Raw genomic sequence first — 17749 nt, forward strand, 5'->3', positions numbered from 1 at the left:
GACCCTCAGACGCAGTACCTTGTCAGGCATCAACCTGCTAGATGGCAGCCTGAGAAGGAGTTCTGTAGCTGGGCCTTAATCATACGTGTGTACACAGACCTGGACAGCTGTTTTCTTTTATAAAGCATTTAAAATGGTGCAGACCTCTGTCAAGGCCTTACGTGATCAGTAAAGTGTTAATGGCTAGCTGTAAAAATGACAAATGGGTGTGGCTATAAGGTAGTGCTCGAGAAAAGGCCACAGGGTCACTGATGTCAATACTTTTCTGTTTATTAGGAGCTTTAATACACACCACAAATGCTGTTCTGTGTTACTAAGATGTCAGGGAATATGATCAATGGGAAAATGAAAGGTTGCTATGCCAAGGATAAGGTGAAAAGGTCATATGTTTACCAAAATCAATACATAATTACACCACATTTCATCCAAATACAGCACTTTTTAAAAAGCAAAAATGCTAGTGGACAACTGAATCCATGACTGATGAGTTTTGCTCTTTTGCCCTTTTTTTGTACTCTCTTTCATCACTATTTTCCCCACAGTTTGGTCTGAAAGCTGGATCCACTTTAACAAAACAATTTTCAGAGAAACTTTACTCTGTTGTTTTTTCCAGTGACAAGATAGAGCTGTGGCTAAAGCCTTGAATTACCTTTCTCACTCCTCTGCCTCTGGACTCCCAAGGCTTTGTACTCGTGATATACGGCCTGACATCAGGTCAAAGCAAGAACACTACCTGTCAATTTCCTATTTTCTTACTGGTGGACAACTTTAGCCATGGGCTGAGGGAAGGAATCTGCTTCAGAGCTTTAGTCTGCACTCTAAAAGATTTGTTCAAATGACAATATTGTCCCTGAGCTCAGTCACAGTTAGATGCATGGATATTATAACACGGCCACCAGTGCAGTCGTTAAATCCAACACTATATCCTTGAAATTAATACTGTGTGAAGCTTGTAATGTTTAGCCTTTACTCTGGTTGTCTTATCAGAATAAAACTATTGTATATATTGGTCAAACAGAGTGAAAGCCAAAGAAGCAAAACCTTTTACAGAAAGGGTTTATGAGCTGGTCTAAAAGTGGGTACAAAGTGGTTACAAAATTTCATCCAACAGAGTTCGAAGGTAAAAGTGTGTGGAGCTGTTCTTAACATCCACACCCAAAGTGGCCCGATGTGAAGGGTTAGAACTGATGAAATGTACAAACAGTAAAGCACTTTTGGACAATATTTTCTAGAAGGGATAAATAGATTTTCAATCATTTATTTATACCAAAAGAAGATAGAAGAAGCTGCGTGAAGATTCAAACAAGAGCTCAAGAGAGAAGTCCAATCCCTACATACTTTCTCAGCTGCACATACCTGCCCAATCAATGAATGAAGCCGGTGTGAATGTCGGATTGTTGAGTGATATAAGGGTGAGAGCCGGGGTTAGGGTATGTACTGTATGTGTGTATGTATGTAACTTACATTACCTTATTTACAAGTTAACTGACTTATGCAACACAACTTTAAACTCAGGAAATGATGCTAGAGGGGTAAATACAGTGAACAAACATGCCTAAACCAATTCAAGTTACATTTTGAATTTGTGCAAAGTGCACTGTCTGAGCAGCCTGGTTCAAGAAGGCAGTAGATGCCACAAACTGTGAACAATTTTGATATAAAAATTGTAGTGCGCCTTTGGATTGCCAGTGACTTCCCCCTTTATTGTGCCTCTTTTCTTCCTTCTCTACCCTGGCAAGTCATCAAAATATCAAACAGCAGCCGGCAAATGAAAACCCCTCACTGTGCTTTAGGAAAATGGCACTTTAATGGCACAAAGAGCAGCTGCACCTGAACGGAGCCAAGTTTGGAGCCATGCAGTCAAAGGCATTTGTCATTTTTGACTTGTTAGTTAAAGTGCATTATAATCATGCAGTATAATAGATGGAATTTAACTAAAATGATCAGGTGGGTGTAGCTAGTTGCAGCAGCCCAATTCTAAGGGTGCAGAGCTGACTAGTAAAACTGCAAGGTAACTGGAATGGCCTGGATTAGCACAAAAGCCTTCAGTCCATTGCTCCTCGCTTGGACTATGTGGATTTGCAGTGCACCACTGCTGGACCATTAGTGCACCCAGCCAGTTCAGCACCTCAGCGACTGCTTATTCCCAAACTAAAGCAAGGTGAAGTGTTTACTGTCTAGAGTAATCAATCTGCAATGCACCGACCTGCTTTCACTTCTTCTCAAAGCAGCAGAGCAGAGTGGAGGAGGAGGAGGACGGAGCAAGGTATGAATGTGGCTTCATGGTCAAACAATCTTACCTGCGGTGGTTCACCTAATCAGTGACCCTTACTTCATGTCGCCGTTCTCCTTTCGCTGGTATCAACAACAGCTGATTGATTTTGGTTCGACAGTGAACTTGGTCTGACATGATGTGAGTTCCAGCACCACGCGATTCTCATTACAATCAGATCATTTCAGGTAAACCTCCCTCTAGTCGTGCCTCTTGTTCAAATGTCAAACTGTCTCAACATGTCAGCCTCGCAGCTGCAGCATTAGCCTGTCAGATGTCATGTCAACCATCAGTCTCCGATTCCCTTCATTCGATTCATGTCCCATGTCCCTTAAGGCAACTGTCATTAAGTTTGGCTTTCTTACGTGCATTGATTCCTCTCAATCTAACAGTATAATTCTGTATTTACTTGCGTGGCAAGTTTGAAAATTGCCTTGAATAAGGAAGTCAAGTCAATCTAAATTTTGCCAAACTTTGAGATGTTTTTGATTTTACAGTTCCCATTAGGAAGGGAGCTTTCCATCTCCATGTCCCTCCCTGCAGTTTGGTTCCCCCCTCTCCATCCATCTTCTTCACTTTTCTCTCCTTCTCATTACTTGTTATTTCATCTCCTCTCTTTACTCCCTGACCCGCCTCCTCTATTCCCTCCTCTTATCAGATATTTACTGCTGCTAGATATCTTTCTCTCTCAGGTTGGGATCAATGTTTTCCCTCTTCTTAATTTATTCCCTGCTTATGTTTTATTTTGTCAGTTATTCAGGGATCTGGTAAATATTTGCACAGAGAGGCCTGCCGGTAATCAGCCAGTTGGCGTATCATCGCTGTGTGTCAGCTGAATCAGTGTGTGTGTGTGTGTGTGTGTGTGTGTGTATGTATGGGAAACTGCGAGAGATTGCATTTTAATGTGTGTAAGGTGTGTGTGTGTGTGGGTTTGTAGCAGAGCTTTTGGCTGAGGGTCAGGGATGAATTTAAGGTTTCAGAGGGAAAGAGAGTCTTAGCACTGGCAGCAGGCTGGAATCGATCAGATGTTGTTTTATGGAGCCTTCCAGATAGAAAACAAACTGTGTGTGGGGAAAAAAAAATAATTGGAGCAAACAAATCACCTCACTTCTAATAAGAGCTATGTTTTTTGCTTACAGAAAGGGAATAAAGGGAAAGGATGAGAGGGAAAATCAGGAAGATCTGTTTGTTTAGGTTCCATTTTCTTTTTCTCTCTTGTCACACTACTGTGCTTCTGCTCTGGTTAGGTTTACACAAACAACACTTGGTTAGGGTTAGGGAAAAATCATGGCTGGGTTCAAAAAACCTGTTTCGGTCAGCATGATCACAGATGGAGGCGGTCCCACTTCCTGTGAAAAATTGCCGGTATTAGTTGCAACACAAATGGCTGGAAATGTCCCTAAGTCTCCTTAAAAATACACCCGCTTTGTCACCACAAAAACGAGTGGAAACTCCCTCTAGTCTCCTTAAAAATACATTCAGTTGGTCACCACAAAAACGGCTGCAATTGTCCACAGGTCTCCCTAAAATAACACAAAGTTTTGTTGCCACATAAACATCTTGAAATGTCCCCAGGTCTCCTCACAAAAACCTGGTCTTGTCGCCACAAAAACAGCTGGAAATGTCCCCAGGCGTTCTTAAAAATATCCAGTGGTTTGACTTGAACTGCAGGCAGCCTTGTTGCTTTTAATAACTGGCTAGTAAGGGGCCCATAACAAAAACTTTTTAACATATTTTTTTGTGATTGAAAACAATAACAAAACAGGACAGTGATATATGACTGTAAATGGTGCATTACACATTTATTTGTTCATTGAAAGAGATATCTATATTTTCTTTCATAATCTGACACCTTCTTGACAGCTTTGCTAGATCTTATATATTTTCTTAGCTTTCATTCTGTTACTTACGTATCTTCTGTTCAAATATGCCCCTGTGTAATTTCAAATCCATCATAATCCATCATAATGACCTGCAGTGTGGAGGTAGTTTGTTGATTTGCAGTGCCCCAGAGTCGAGTGTTGGACAGGTTTCTGTGTTCTACCAGATGCTGTTTGTTTCAATACAAACAGCACACCGGCATGCGGTTATGATGGATGCCTGAGATGGATGACCTATTTGTGTGTGTGTGTGTGCATACAGGACTGCATAATCAGCCCAGTTATTGTATTTATGCACATTGCGACTGTATTATTATTATATAGCATGTATTCCAGAGTTTGTACACCTTTTATGATTATATTGTACTTCTCAGCAGAAATATTCATCAAAATGATAATGACTAATTAACACATTTAGCAGAGTTCCAAAACAGTGAAAAATATCAGCAAAGTTATTAAAACAGAGATAGTGAAGAAGAAAAGGAGACCATTGTTTCCTGACATGATGATAAAGATAAATGTCTCTAAAGTCACTGTTTTAAAATGTGTGTAGGCATGACCCTGGTTGTTGCTGCAAGAATCCAGGCAACCTTCATGTTTCCTCTATTGATATATGATACAATGGCTCTATACTGTGGGTATTCATTCAATCACGACCAGTGATTTTTCAAACACACAGTTCCTCATCAGGAAGCTACAGTGTTAAAGCATCGTGCAGAACAAGTAAAAGTGGAGCTTCAACAACAGCAGTTCATGTGTTAGGGTATAGATTAAATATTTAAACAGCATAGTGATTATGGATGGTGTCTGGATAGTGTTTGTCTGTTTGTAAGAGTGATGATTATATGAGTTCAACAGAAATGCTGCGAAACAAGTTTTCATGAGCCTCAGTATAGAGAAGATTAAATAAACGCTGATGGAAACAGGTTGTTTTGAAACAAACAATGACATTGCAGTACCTGCTTTGCTTTCATCTCCTGGAGACAAAGCATCGTGTCGTGCTCACCAAACATGGCTCCGCTCAGACAAAAAGCTATAACAAAATTGAACAAGACCGATTGTCGGGTAACACAGCAGTCTTTGACATAATAGTCCATCACTCAGCCGCCAAATGTCTACTTCAAGATGGGCCCAAAACAACCTCTTTATTTCAGTGTATCAATGTATCCTGTAATACTATTTATTTACTGGTTATGTTACATTGCCATTTGGGTGTATTAACATAACAGTAGCTGATGAAAACAGTCACTGATTAATATTAAATCTGGGAATTGCTATCAAAATTTGCTTAAAACTTTGGATTTGAAGGTAAACATCATAACTACTTGGTTAAGTTTAGGAACTAAAAGTACTTGATTAGCTTTAGATTAGATACGTACTTGGTTAGGTTTAGGAAAACATCACGTTTGGGTTAAAAAAACTATGTTACTTCTGTAACTTCAGTTCCAAAGTACATATGTTACGTACATGATGTCACTTCACTACGTTAGTAAGTTAAAAGAACTCACTGTTGACTTCTGGTCTCACACATGAACAGTGGTCTCCTAAATCAAAATCCTGAGCTTGTTTAACCTGATATCCATACCTGACCTCCTCCCTACGCAGACTCGTCACTCTTTACACTACTTCTACTCACTTCCTCCTTTGCAGCTGTACAGCTGCTATATAACGCACCATAACAAGAAACATAACTGTGGTAAGCTGCTTTCATAGACAACCTATATGGTTTTTTTTCTGAAGAGGATGGGCTGGCTTTTTTAAAATGGATGTTCAGATTCTGCATTGCTCTTGAAAGTTAAAAACAACTCTAAAATGAAGCTGCCCAACTAGCCTGAAGACAACATGTGTCTTTTAATCCTTTACAAACACAACCCTGCAGGCTTGAGTCGACTCATCTTGAATGGCAGAGTATCTACATGAGTGCTTCAAGTGTCAACAGAGGACAAAGTCTGTGTGATATATAACTGTGTGCTTTCTGAATGAGTGTTTTGCTGTTAAAAAAAAACCATACGATTTTACAGTAAGGATAACAATTAAAAGCGGACACAGAGCAGAGTCAATATTTACCGTTGGCTTTTTTGTCTGTGCATGTGTGTACAAGGCTATAACGGGGGCTGAATGCCTGAATATTTCACAGCACTTTCAAAGTACATATTTTCACAGACTTAAGCAGAATTATCCTTGTCAAGGTCTCGTCTTTCTCTAACAGTCCCTCACTTATCACTCTCTGCTTACCCCTCTCTCCCACGCTCCCTGTTTTCCATCTCGCTTTCTTTTTCCCCTTTGTGTCTAATCAGAGTTATTCAATAGGGGTGGAGACCTTGAATCTGAAAGCTGAGGACTGAAGCAACCAAGCTTTCAGATACTAGAGTGTACTGTATAGTGTGTGTGTGTGTGGGAGTGTGTGTGTTCTGTACTCTTGGGAATAAAAAAAAATACTCAGATAAGTCAAATGGGTTTTTTTTTTTTTTTTGCATGTAATTTCTTTCCGTCATTGTGATATAACTTGAGGTGACTCTAATTCAGTTTCAGCTCTCATTTAAGTAGCTTCTCTTCCAAAGCATATCTCAAATGACTTACAGTAATACTGACAAAGCCCCTCAGATCTAACCAGTCAGATCTAACCACATCTGCTCCTTTGTCCCCACATATTTATGCTGCACACTGAGCTTTCATCTGATATTATCATGCTTGCACATGCTATTTTTTAGTATTATGAAACAAGATGATGGTATTGTAGCATAAACGTAGTGGTATGGTAATTTGGTCACTACCATGATGGTACAGTACCTCAGTATACCTTGGCACTTGCATACAGATTCATCATCTTTATTATATTTTTTTTCTAACATACTTTTATACTTAATTTCCGTCTCATACATACTTTCTTCTCTCCATTTGTGTCTCTTTTTCTTTCTCCCTCTCTCATTCAGTTCACTTCTGAGTCAACTATTGCTAGGGGAACAAGATCCAACTTTATATGGATTGGAACACACATAGCCTGGAGATGATGCCTGATGGATGTATCATCACAACCATTACTGCCTTAATCCCGGTCCTGTGGGTCAGCATAGGGTGAATCTGCTGCAGGTGTTGGGTTTACAGGTGTATGAGGCATTGAGAACACCAACTCATGGAGTTAAAGCTGTTACAAAGGTGACTTGCAAAGGTTGGAGGGCCTGTCTGAGCAGTAAGCGCTGTATGCATATTTTAGTGTGCAGTGGAGAGTTTTGTGAGACAATTAGAGGGTGAAGAAAGCAGCAAACGGGTGAAAAATGTGTGTGTGTTGCCCAAAAACGGTCTGCAGAAGTGTGTGTGTCTCCTGTCATGCTTTATCGTCCTAAACTGTTTCTTATTACCTGGGGCACCATGGCAACATGGTGACCATGAAATGATGGATGTCACCTTCTCTCTGTTTATCTATCTGTGTGAATGTGAGTGTGAGAGGGAGCGATGATAGTGAGGGGAAAGCACTTTGTCCGTGTGTCTGTGTGAGTGTTAGACGAGGGGTTTTAAGGGGATACATTGAGGCAGGTGCTGGCATTGTGCGTTGTCTAGTTCCTTTTCTCTTTCACACATTCTCTCACCCGTGCTCTCTCTGAATCTTGCTTTGTTGGCAGGTTACCATGACAATGGCAAGAAACGGACCCGAAATCTCACATTTAAAACAGCGCATCAACATCATCGTCCTCGCATTGAAAGACACGCTACCTCCTGAGCAGCAGCCTGGTTGCCCATGCGAAAGCAAAGCTCCTGCATTTGTAATTGTAATTTGAAAAGCATTCACGGCGTCTCGGTAATTAGAGATGCTTTCTTTGAGCTCTTCATCAAGAGGTGAATATTGTTTTAAAAAAAGAATCACATCTGCATCTTATCTTTCTGGTTATGTCGACAGACTTGTCTCGACTTAAATCTTTTTTTTCCCCCCCAAGATCAATGGCTTGCATTTTAGTAAGTGGAATAAAGGGTATTGTTTTTATGTGACTGAATAAGCTTACTAGAAGCTCTACGTCAGAACTGTAAGTGGGGCAGGTTATTGTGAGTTCTCATGGTGTTCTTATCCTAAACTGCAAAAAATCCATCTGGTGAGACTTCAGCCAAATCCCAATATACCCTTTGCCCCTACCACTTAGCCCTACCCCCCCTTTTGTGCCTTCACCTCTAGGGGTAGGGTGCCCCAATTCTTAATGGGATAAAGGGGTAGGGTGTTTTTCAGAGGTTATTATGGTCCTTTCCTATAAATCCTTTAAAAAATTGTAAGAAAATTGATTTTTGAGTCTCATTCCCAACTGATCGAATACTGATGCTTTGGGATGCCACTGACCCGACCTACAATCTGACCGACAATACCAAGCGTCAGTATTTGACTAGTTGGGGACCTTTAAGCATAACTAACTAAATAACTAGCTAGCTAAGCAATGTCACATTTGTAATTACTGATTTGTGCATGACAGTCCTGCATTTTGACGTATGTGGCAGGACCATCCTGTTTTAACTGGTCATGTCATACATATAATATGACCCAAGAGATAAATGTAACTTCGTATGGAGCTTTCTCAGCCTCCGAATCAGCTCAATGCCAACATGGCTTTTGTAGAATGTGTAGCAGCCACTTTGCCTTCATTGAAATTGATGACTGTATGTGCATAGCCAGCACCGCTCATTGCATTATAATGGCTCCGAACGTTAACGTATAGATGGTGTTTTAATGATTTAACGGCATGCAATTTTGAGCTGGGGGATCGTCCAATCTAATAATGCTGAGGCAAATTAAACTCAAGCAAACTCCCTCTACCACACACGCACACGCACACGCACGCACACACACACACACACACACACACACACACACACACACACACACACACACACACACACACACACACACACACACACACACACACACACACATGTTGTACCAGAGATCAAAGTGTCCGTGTAGCTGCTCCAGATTGTCTTTGAGAGTTGCAGTGCATTACACTAGTCTGATTGACCAAGCCGACGTTGTGTCACCATTGTCACTTCTCTGAGTCATCACCACCCGGCTTTCATCTGCTTCCACCCTGCTTCATGTTTTTTTTAGAAACTTCTACATCAGTGTATAATATATTTTCTTTTCTCTGTCCCTCAAAACTGCAGTACTCTTGCTTTCTTCTTCTGGTGCCACGTGTAGCGTTGGTAAGGTGGGCAAGTAAAGCAAAGTAAAGTGCACAGAGGATATGTGGTGCTTTTTTGGGGGGGGGGGGGGGGGGGGGGGGGGGGGGGTATTTCCGATGCGTGAGGTGCATGACACACTTGGAGATGGGGTGGTATTAAAAACAAATCATCACACATTTAAAGTGAGTATGAAAGTATCAATCATTGGCTGTGGAATCAGCTCCTTTCCTCCCCTTTAAAAACCATGACATACTGACAGCTTGGTAATGGAGTGGAGAGTCCAGACCAGCTTCATCATGAGGCTAATTTTCTTATGTGTGCAAATATTCAGCAGCCAAATATGAATTTTACGACAGCACAAACACTTCACCAAGGGTAGATCATTTTAAGCTGCACTCACCTCTCTGGAGCCACCACATTTATCATAATTTGTTGTTGTATAAACTGACAATTCTCATAATTATCCTGCTTAGTAGCCACATATAATTGTGTTTTTTTTGTTGGAACAATTATAGTTGTTTTCTGCTCCACTGCAATTAAATTGATCCAGCATAGTTACAATTCTCTCTATGAACAGTCAGGATTCTGCCCTTACGCATCACACTGTTAATTGTTGCTTCTGTTGCAATTAAAATGCAATGCTCCGGGCGTTATTTGCCAAACCTGATGGAAAAAGAGGAGATGATGCGCACAGCTGTTGCAGTCCGGTCGCCCACTGCTCTAAGATGTGCCAGAACACCGAGAGTGGATTAATGGGATTTCCTGAGGATGTTCAGTGATTTAAAATGGAGAGAGGACTTTTAATTGTCTTGGTATTTTTCTTGTGAGTTTGTGTGTTGAAATTTTAACATGTTTTAGATTCAGAAATCAATGTATGGATTAGAATATGTCAGGAATTTAGATGAGCCCGATGATTCGCTGGTTTCAGCTCTCCTGATAATCAGCACCACAGTAACTAGGAAGTCATAACCAACAGGTCTGACTTTAACGAGAGCACAGAGGTTTCTGTCTCTGATGCTGCTTGCATGAGATTAAATCATCAAAGGACTCACTGGTCATTAGATCACAGTAAATTGGGTATGCCTAATGGTGCGGTGACAGTGCACCTCACCTGTCTGCAGCACATTGCTCATCTGGCCTGGTGGGTGGCAGCAAACAGAGCAAAAAACAGTCAATCTCCACACCAAATTGCAGCGTGCTGCTGGATTGCCAGTGACAGATTCCCACTACATCTCTCTTCCCGCTGTGCAGGTCCAATGAGGAAGAAAACCTCATTGTTCTGCAGGATAATGTCACTTCACCAGCCCAAAGTTTCACCTTGCACAAAAATATGGTCCTGTCCTGCCAAAGCTTTCAGCCAAGATAAAAGGGAAGGGAAATCAATAGAAATTAAAAGACGAAACAAAATCTATTGATTCATGAAAAAAACAATCATATAACTCTTTGAGTTTTTTCATACAACACAGCAAAACACTTCTAACAGAAGACATTAACTAGAGGCCTTCTTACAATTGGATCACACGAGCCATGAGTACTCAGTAGTCATTACTACTTCATTACATGAGTACTCAGTAGTCATTACTACATAATTCCATGAGTACTCAGTAGCCATTACTACATAATTACATGAGTACTCAGTAGCCATTACTACATAATTACATGAATACTCAGTAGTCATTACTACTTCATTACATGAGTACTCAGTAGTCATTACTACTTCATTACACAAGTACTCAGTAGACATTACTACGTCATTACATGGGCAGTCAGTATTCATGGGTTGGATGACACCAGTCTTCAAACTTGGCCTTCAATTATATCCTTACTACACACCTGCTTGATGAATGTCACTTCCTCAGTTGTGACATTATTGTGGTGACAAATCTGCCCACAGACATAAATATAAACACCTGGCAAAGTTCAGCCTCTGAGGTAGTTCCCAACACAAAAGGTGTCACCAGGAACACATTTTGCCATGTTGACAGGCACAAACATACAGAGTCACAAGGTGAAAACATTACCAGCCAAAGCTGTTGTGACTGGTATTAAAATATTCACAAGGAAACAAGTTAAAAAAAATAATTAAAATGTATTTTGAATTAGCATATGTCTCAAGCTTGAACAGAATAAGAAAGGCAATGGGGAAAGCTTCCTTTGTGCGTGTCAAATTCTGTCTGGCTGTGAGAGAGAGATGAATGTGTCTGGTTATGTGATATGTGTGTGTGCTTTCAGACCGCAGTGCTGCACACAAGCAAAATCAGTTTGAGATGCTCTGCGATGACAGTTCATAACCAATAACTGTATGAAACAGTTGTGTGTGTGTGTCTGTGAATGCACCTGTGTGTTTCTGTGAATATCTTGTACTAATTTCTCTCTTTTTTTGTGTGCGTTTGTGTGTGTTTTTATCTGTGTCAGTGTGCAGGAGCTGCAAGATGCAGGCTGACAGTAGCTACAGTGTCATGGAGCGTTCAGACAGAAAATAGCACCGTGTTAAAAAACGTGAGGTGCCATGCTGGTGGGAGAGTGTTGCTTCAGGTATGACTGAGATGATGAAATATGATCCAGGAGGGCTGGTTTGAGTATTAGATCCATGAGTTTGAAGGCTTAAGAAACATCAAAACACTGTCCTGTAGTTTTATATTACTCTGAAGAAAGGGTTTACACCACAGGAAATTTACCACAGCGGTTATAGTTTCATCCTCCATCTCGATAATTCCAAGGTTATCGAGACAGTAACAGTAATGTAACCATGACGTGTGGATTCATCTAACCTGGTTATACATGTGCAACTTCCAAAATTAAAATGAATAAATAAAGAAATGTAGGCATTCATTTTCCATTTTATTTATTAATTTATCAATTTTTAAATTTACACCAGACTTTTTTCGCCCAAGATTCTGTCACCTAGTCCCGCCCCACTGCGCTGTGATTGGTTTTGAATGACAGCCCCCTCATTTGCATAATGAAGCAGAAATGCATAAAGAAAAGTATGAAGTAATGCAGGAACGAATAAGTTTGTGATAATAAATATACATGCAAAGGGAAAATAACAGAAATACATACAGAAATAAATAAGTAAATACATAAATAGATACATTAATAAATAAAATAGAAAATTGGATGAGAGATTAAATGAGGTAGATAAATACAGAGGGAAATTAAAGCAAGAAATATTCATGTCACATTTTATAAATTAAATTATTTTTGGTGCATTTAATGGCATTGATTAATTTATTTATGAGCCATTTATTTATCTATTTCTATTTTGGCTGTTTCAGTCCTCCATAAAATCTTGGGTACTGGACTGAAATATGTGCTTTCACCTGTGAATGGGCAACACATTAATTATTAGATGACATGGCATTGCTAAAATGACTTACTGGGTGATGAAGTTACACCACTGGCTGGTTGAGTAATGGAGTTTCTCCATTCTTGGCCACTGGTCTTTCAAAATGACCCTAACATGAGCACTAACAGTCCTCAAATATATATACACCAGCCATATACTAGGTTTCGACCGAGTTTTTTTTTTTTTATTTTTGTTTTTTTCAGCTGGAACCCCCGTGCTGACATCCACAAGTCAAGTGTCAGCAGGAATGAGAGCGCTGCATATTTCACTCAGCGCTGATGTCATCTGAACATGGCCTTACAAGAATATAGACAGCAGGAGGAAAATATCAATGTACAACTGTAAGGAAAGGGGAGGAATTTCATGAGAGAAATATGAGGGCTGTCGCAGTATGAGAAAAATGATTGACAGGACATTGAAAAGAAGGAGATTTATAGGAGATGAATAAGAGTAAGACACATACTAAAGAGAATGATACTGACACCTGAGAGCCACTGCAAGGCTTCAGAGCACTTAAAGCCAACGAGTTTGTAGTTCTGTTCCCTGCCCAAGGAGACAATTTCAATATCAAGACTGAGTAGACCAAATTCTCTTATACCCTTTATTACTTTGCTTCATATCAGAGGCAATATATTAAAGTCACTGCAAGTACCATTTTCTATCATTTTTTGTATTTAAATGTAATATCTTCAGTGCTGGACTGCCTCAATGCAACGTTTTTTCTTTTTTCTTTCTTTTAAATATCTTCGTCTGTCCACATTGGAGCAGAAGTTAAAATAGAGAGGAAGAGATAGGGAACGTAAGTCCGCTACATCAAACATATGATACAGTATGTATGTTTTTTTTTTTAATCAGACCAACTCAATAATGTTCCAAGTAAGTCATTCTCCAAGCGAAGGAGTTTAAGTATGTTGGGATCTTGTTCACATGTGACGGTAAAATGGAGCGTGAGATGGGCAGGTGATTTGTTGCGGTGTCAGCACTAATGCTGCCGTTGTACCGGATTGTTGTGGTGAGTAAGGTGCCGACTGCAAAGCTTTCCTTTAACCGGTTGATCTACGTTCTAACCCTCACCTCCGGTCATGAGCCCTGGGTAGTGATCAAAAGAATGGGATCACAGATACAAGCAGCCGAAATGAGTTTCGCCACAGGACGCCTCCCTTTAGAGGTTCTTCGGGCATATCAAGCTGGTAGGAGTCCCCGGGGTAGACTCAGAGTTTTCTGGAGGGATTACACACCTTACCTGGCCAGGGAACACCTCAGGATGCCTCAGGAAGGAGCTGGATAATGTTGTGGGAAGAGAGTGGTCTGGAGTGACCCCTCAGTCTGCAGCCACTGCGGATGGCTAGATGGCGAGTCAATGGCCAGACAGGAGATGTGACACATGAATACAAAAAAGTAGAATTGTATTATTGCTGAATTTAAATGGAGCTCCGTTGATAATTGATATTTAGAGCATGTGGAGTAGCCATGGGTAAGATTTTTGCATAATTTGTTTTTTCAAACATATTAGTCAGGAGAGCAGGAGGGCGTGATATTTTTCTTGTCTCCTTTTCACACACAAACTTCAGCCTGAGGAATAAAATGAGGAATGGACCAAGAAAATGGAAATGTGTGCCACATGAGCTCTGCTTTCTTTTCATGTTTGTTTTTTCCTGCTGATGTTTTAATATGATTTTACTTAACGGCGAACAGAGACCTATAATCAAAAGCAATTGAATCAGTGAGCTGATGTGTGTTCTTTGTTAGCCATTATTGCGGCTGTCTCCATCTCTACCCCCACAGTCAGGAAGCTGCTCAGCTGTCAGTATCTCATTAACGATTTCCTGTTGTCAAATCAGGCACCTGCATACGCGAACACACAGCAGAGAGTTGCAGGAACGTGTGCCATCACAAAAACAGCCACACAATGCAGGTAGAAAAACCTAATCATACTGAGATTGATGCATCAAAGTAAACCTGAAGTCAATTCATTCATGCTGTTTGAGTTGATGCATTCCCACTGCTTTTTAAATAAATATCACTTTCTGTGCTAAAAGTGAAACATATTTTTGCGTACACATCATATCTGGCTCAGGCTGTATCCTGTCATGTACAATATGTGCTTGAGCTCCTCCGGGATTATCATAGAAAATGCTAATGAGCAATCCGAGCGCCAACAGATGATGTAAATATGCTGACTTTCTCACTGTGCCCTGATTGTTATGACATGGATAGAGCCTCAATCACCGGGCTCATTTCCAAAGCTGGCTTGCACAACTGACATCTGCCCAATGTTACTCCAGGTAACATTCACTCTTTTCTTCCTGGGCGACAGGTGCGGTGTCAGCTGGTGTAAAAAGGGTATCTCAGCTCTCTGTTTTCCACTGACTGGCATAGTTTGTAATTAGCAGACACACAAAATAAGGCTTTAGTCTGACAGGATGCCTAATCAGGGGGAGATGACGGCACGTTGCAATCAAAATTACCTCGGTTCCACTCAGAGTGCATGTGTCAGTCAGGTTGTGGTGCACGCTAACAATCTACATGAAGTGGAAAACAGTACACATTGTTCACGTCCATTTTGTTTGTGAAACAGGTGAGAAGTGTTTTGCTGGAACAAAAACACTAAAAACACTTTCTTTACAAAATGAGCACTTACTATAATTGTTATAAAGCGGCAGGCTATGATGGTGTTATTTTTTGCCATGCTGGCAACATGGTGGTAGTTGTCCAGTCCATCACTTTGGTCGAGACTGAAATGCCTCACAGCTGTTGGATGCATCAGCATACATTTTGTACAGTCATTCATGCTCCTCAGAGGATAAAGCACAATGACTTAGGTGATCCCCTGACTGTTCCTCTAGCACCACTTGCAGTTTAAAGTTTTCACTTCCATTGAAATATCTTAACATCTACTTGGATTGGCACATTTTTTATACATTCATGGTCACCAGGGGATGAAGTCAAATTACTATGGGATGTATTTGCATGACCTTCACTGGCTCAACTTTAGCATGTTAGAATTGTTATTGTGAGCATGCAGATGTTAGCTGTTAGTACGACCTCACAGATCCAGTACCATGTCTGTAGACTCTTGTTTTTTATGTAACAAATGATTACATTTGGGTTTTTTTTGACATTTTTTTTTTTTTTTTTAAAAAAGGTGACAAACCTCCCAAATTATTACCCTACTATAATGCACCTCAACCATTTTTCAGCGTCTGTTAACTCATTGATTTGGTTTTATTTACAGGCATACAGGCAAAAAGAGTTACCTGAGTGAAGAAAAGTGGTTCAGTTGAACATTAGCGTGACTGACAGCCATATAATTTTCGTAGAGGTTGGTGGAGACAAAATGAGAGTGAAAATTAGATTTGTGTTTGTTAGATTGCCAGAAAAAAAAATCTCCAAATGAATGTCGAAATTGATTGCCAACACACTCCCTTACAACTGGCTGTGGCTCAGGATAGCCAGTTCTCCACTAATCAGAGGGTTTGATCAGTTTGATCTTTACTGTCTACAATTGCAAAGACAAGTGTCTTTGGCCGAGATGCTGATCCCCAAATTGCTCACAATGGTTAGGCCAGACCCATGCAAAGTAGCTCGCTGCCATGGGAGGAATAGATTAATGAGGCAAATTGAAAAGTGCCTTGGACAGCAGGTATTTACCATTTACAAGGCAATAATGTGTCAGGTTTATCAGCATTTGTTGCCCCCAAGTGGGCAAAAATCAATGGCTGCAACTTTAAGCAACAATAATTAGGGTCACGCTCAACTGACTAAATATTTTACACTATGACAGGACACTGAGAAAGGCTAGATGGCCAGAGACTAATTTGAAATAACATTTTACTGATGACTCCTTGTACTATATTGTGATTTCTTATAGATAAAAACAAGTATGTCCATTAACAATCTCTAAGATTTTATATTAAAATGTTTATTGCTTATAACTCAATCTGCTTGTTTCACGCTACATATGACATTACAACAAATTGTCAGCCTTGTCTGTAGAATAAAATGTTAGCATTAAATCACGTTAATACACTCCATACATAACATATCAACATTTCTATTATATGTATTACCTTCAGATTCCAGGTATGTGAGCTTACTTCCTTATCATGAGGGGATGGTGGTGGCGCAACAGCCAGGAGAGATGGCTGCTCAAGATCACATTGGCTTCCCATGTTTGCTGCAACAAAACCAGGTATTTTCACCATGACGTCGGAACATTTTTCTGCCGTCTTTGTGGTGACAAGATCAGTTATTTTAATCCAAAGCATCTTTTTCTAACCCCAACCCAGTGTTTTTTGTGCCTAAACCTAACCAGGCCTGAAGCACAGGGTTCTCACAACGTGAAATTGAGAGTGAAACGTAAAATACATAAAGTTTTGAACATATCCATAGTTTGCAGAGACGTACAAAGCCAGCATTTATTCTGGCGACTGGGTTGCAAAATGTGTTCAGCTAAATTTTTATTCAGTGCAGACGGAGTCCCCGGAGACGTCTTTGTTATTAATTAAAGAACTTAATTTACTGGCTGAAGCTTCAATAGCAAAGCACATGAGAATAGACAGAGAAGAAGAAGGGTGACGTGAGCTCTGATCTCACATTTCTGTTCTCTTTGAGGCATGATAGGGTGAAATACAGAGCAGAAAGGAAGTGAGGGCAGGGAGGTGAAAGCGATTGATGAAATGAGCAAGTGGGCGAATAAGTGCGAAAATAGAGAATGGGGACCGGAGGAGGAAGAGGAGGCGGGGGGGCGAAGGGGGTTGTTTGGGAGTGATCAAATGTACAGGAGAGTGAGGACAGTTTGGGGGTTGGTTGTAATGATAGCTATTCAGATGATGCGCTGCGGAGAAAGAGGCAAGGTGTAGAATTATGTTTGACTACAGCAGGTGCAGAGCGAGCCAGAGGTGCAGTGGCGGCAGTGAAACAGAATGTATTACAAAAAGCGATGGGTGCACTTACACTTGGAAAAGTAGGAATAAGAGCGAGCACAGGGGAGAAAAGAAGTGACAGTCTGCATCGAAACAGAACGCCTGCCCTCTCCATCCCTTCTCCTCCTGCTCCGTTCACTTAAACTCTCCCTTGCCACCGCTATCA

This window comes from Pagrus major, chromosome 2, assembly GCF_040436345.1.
Source record: "Pagrus major chromosome 2, Pma_NU_1.0".
Classification (NCBI taxonomy): Eukaryota; Metazoa; Chordata; class Actinopteri; order Spariformes; family Sparidae; genus Pagrus; species Pagrus major.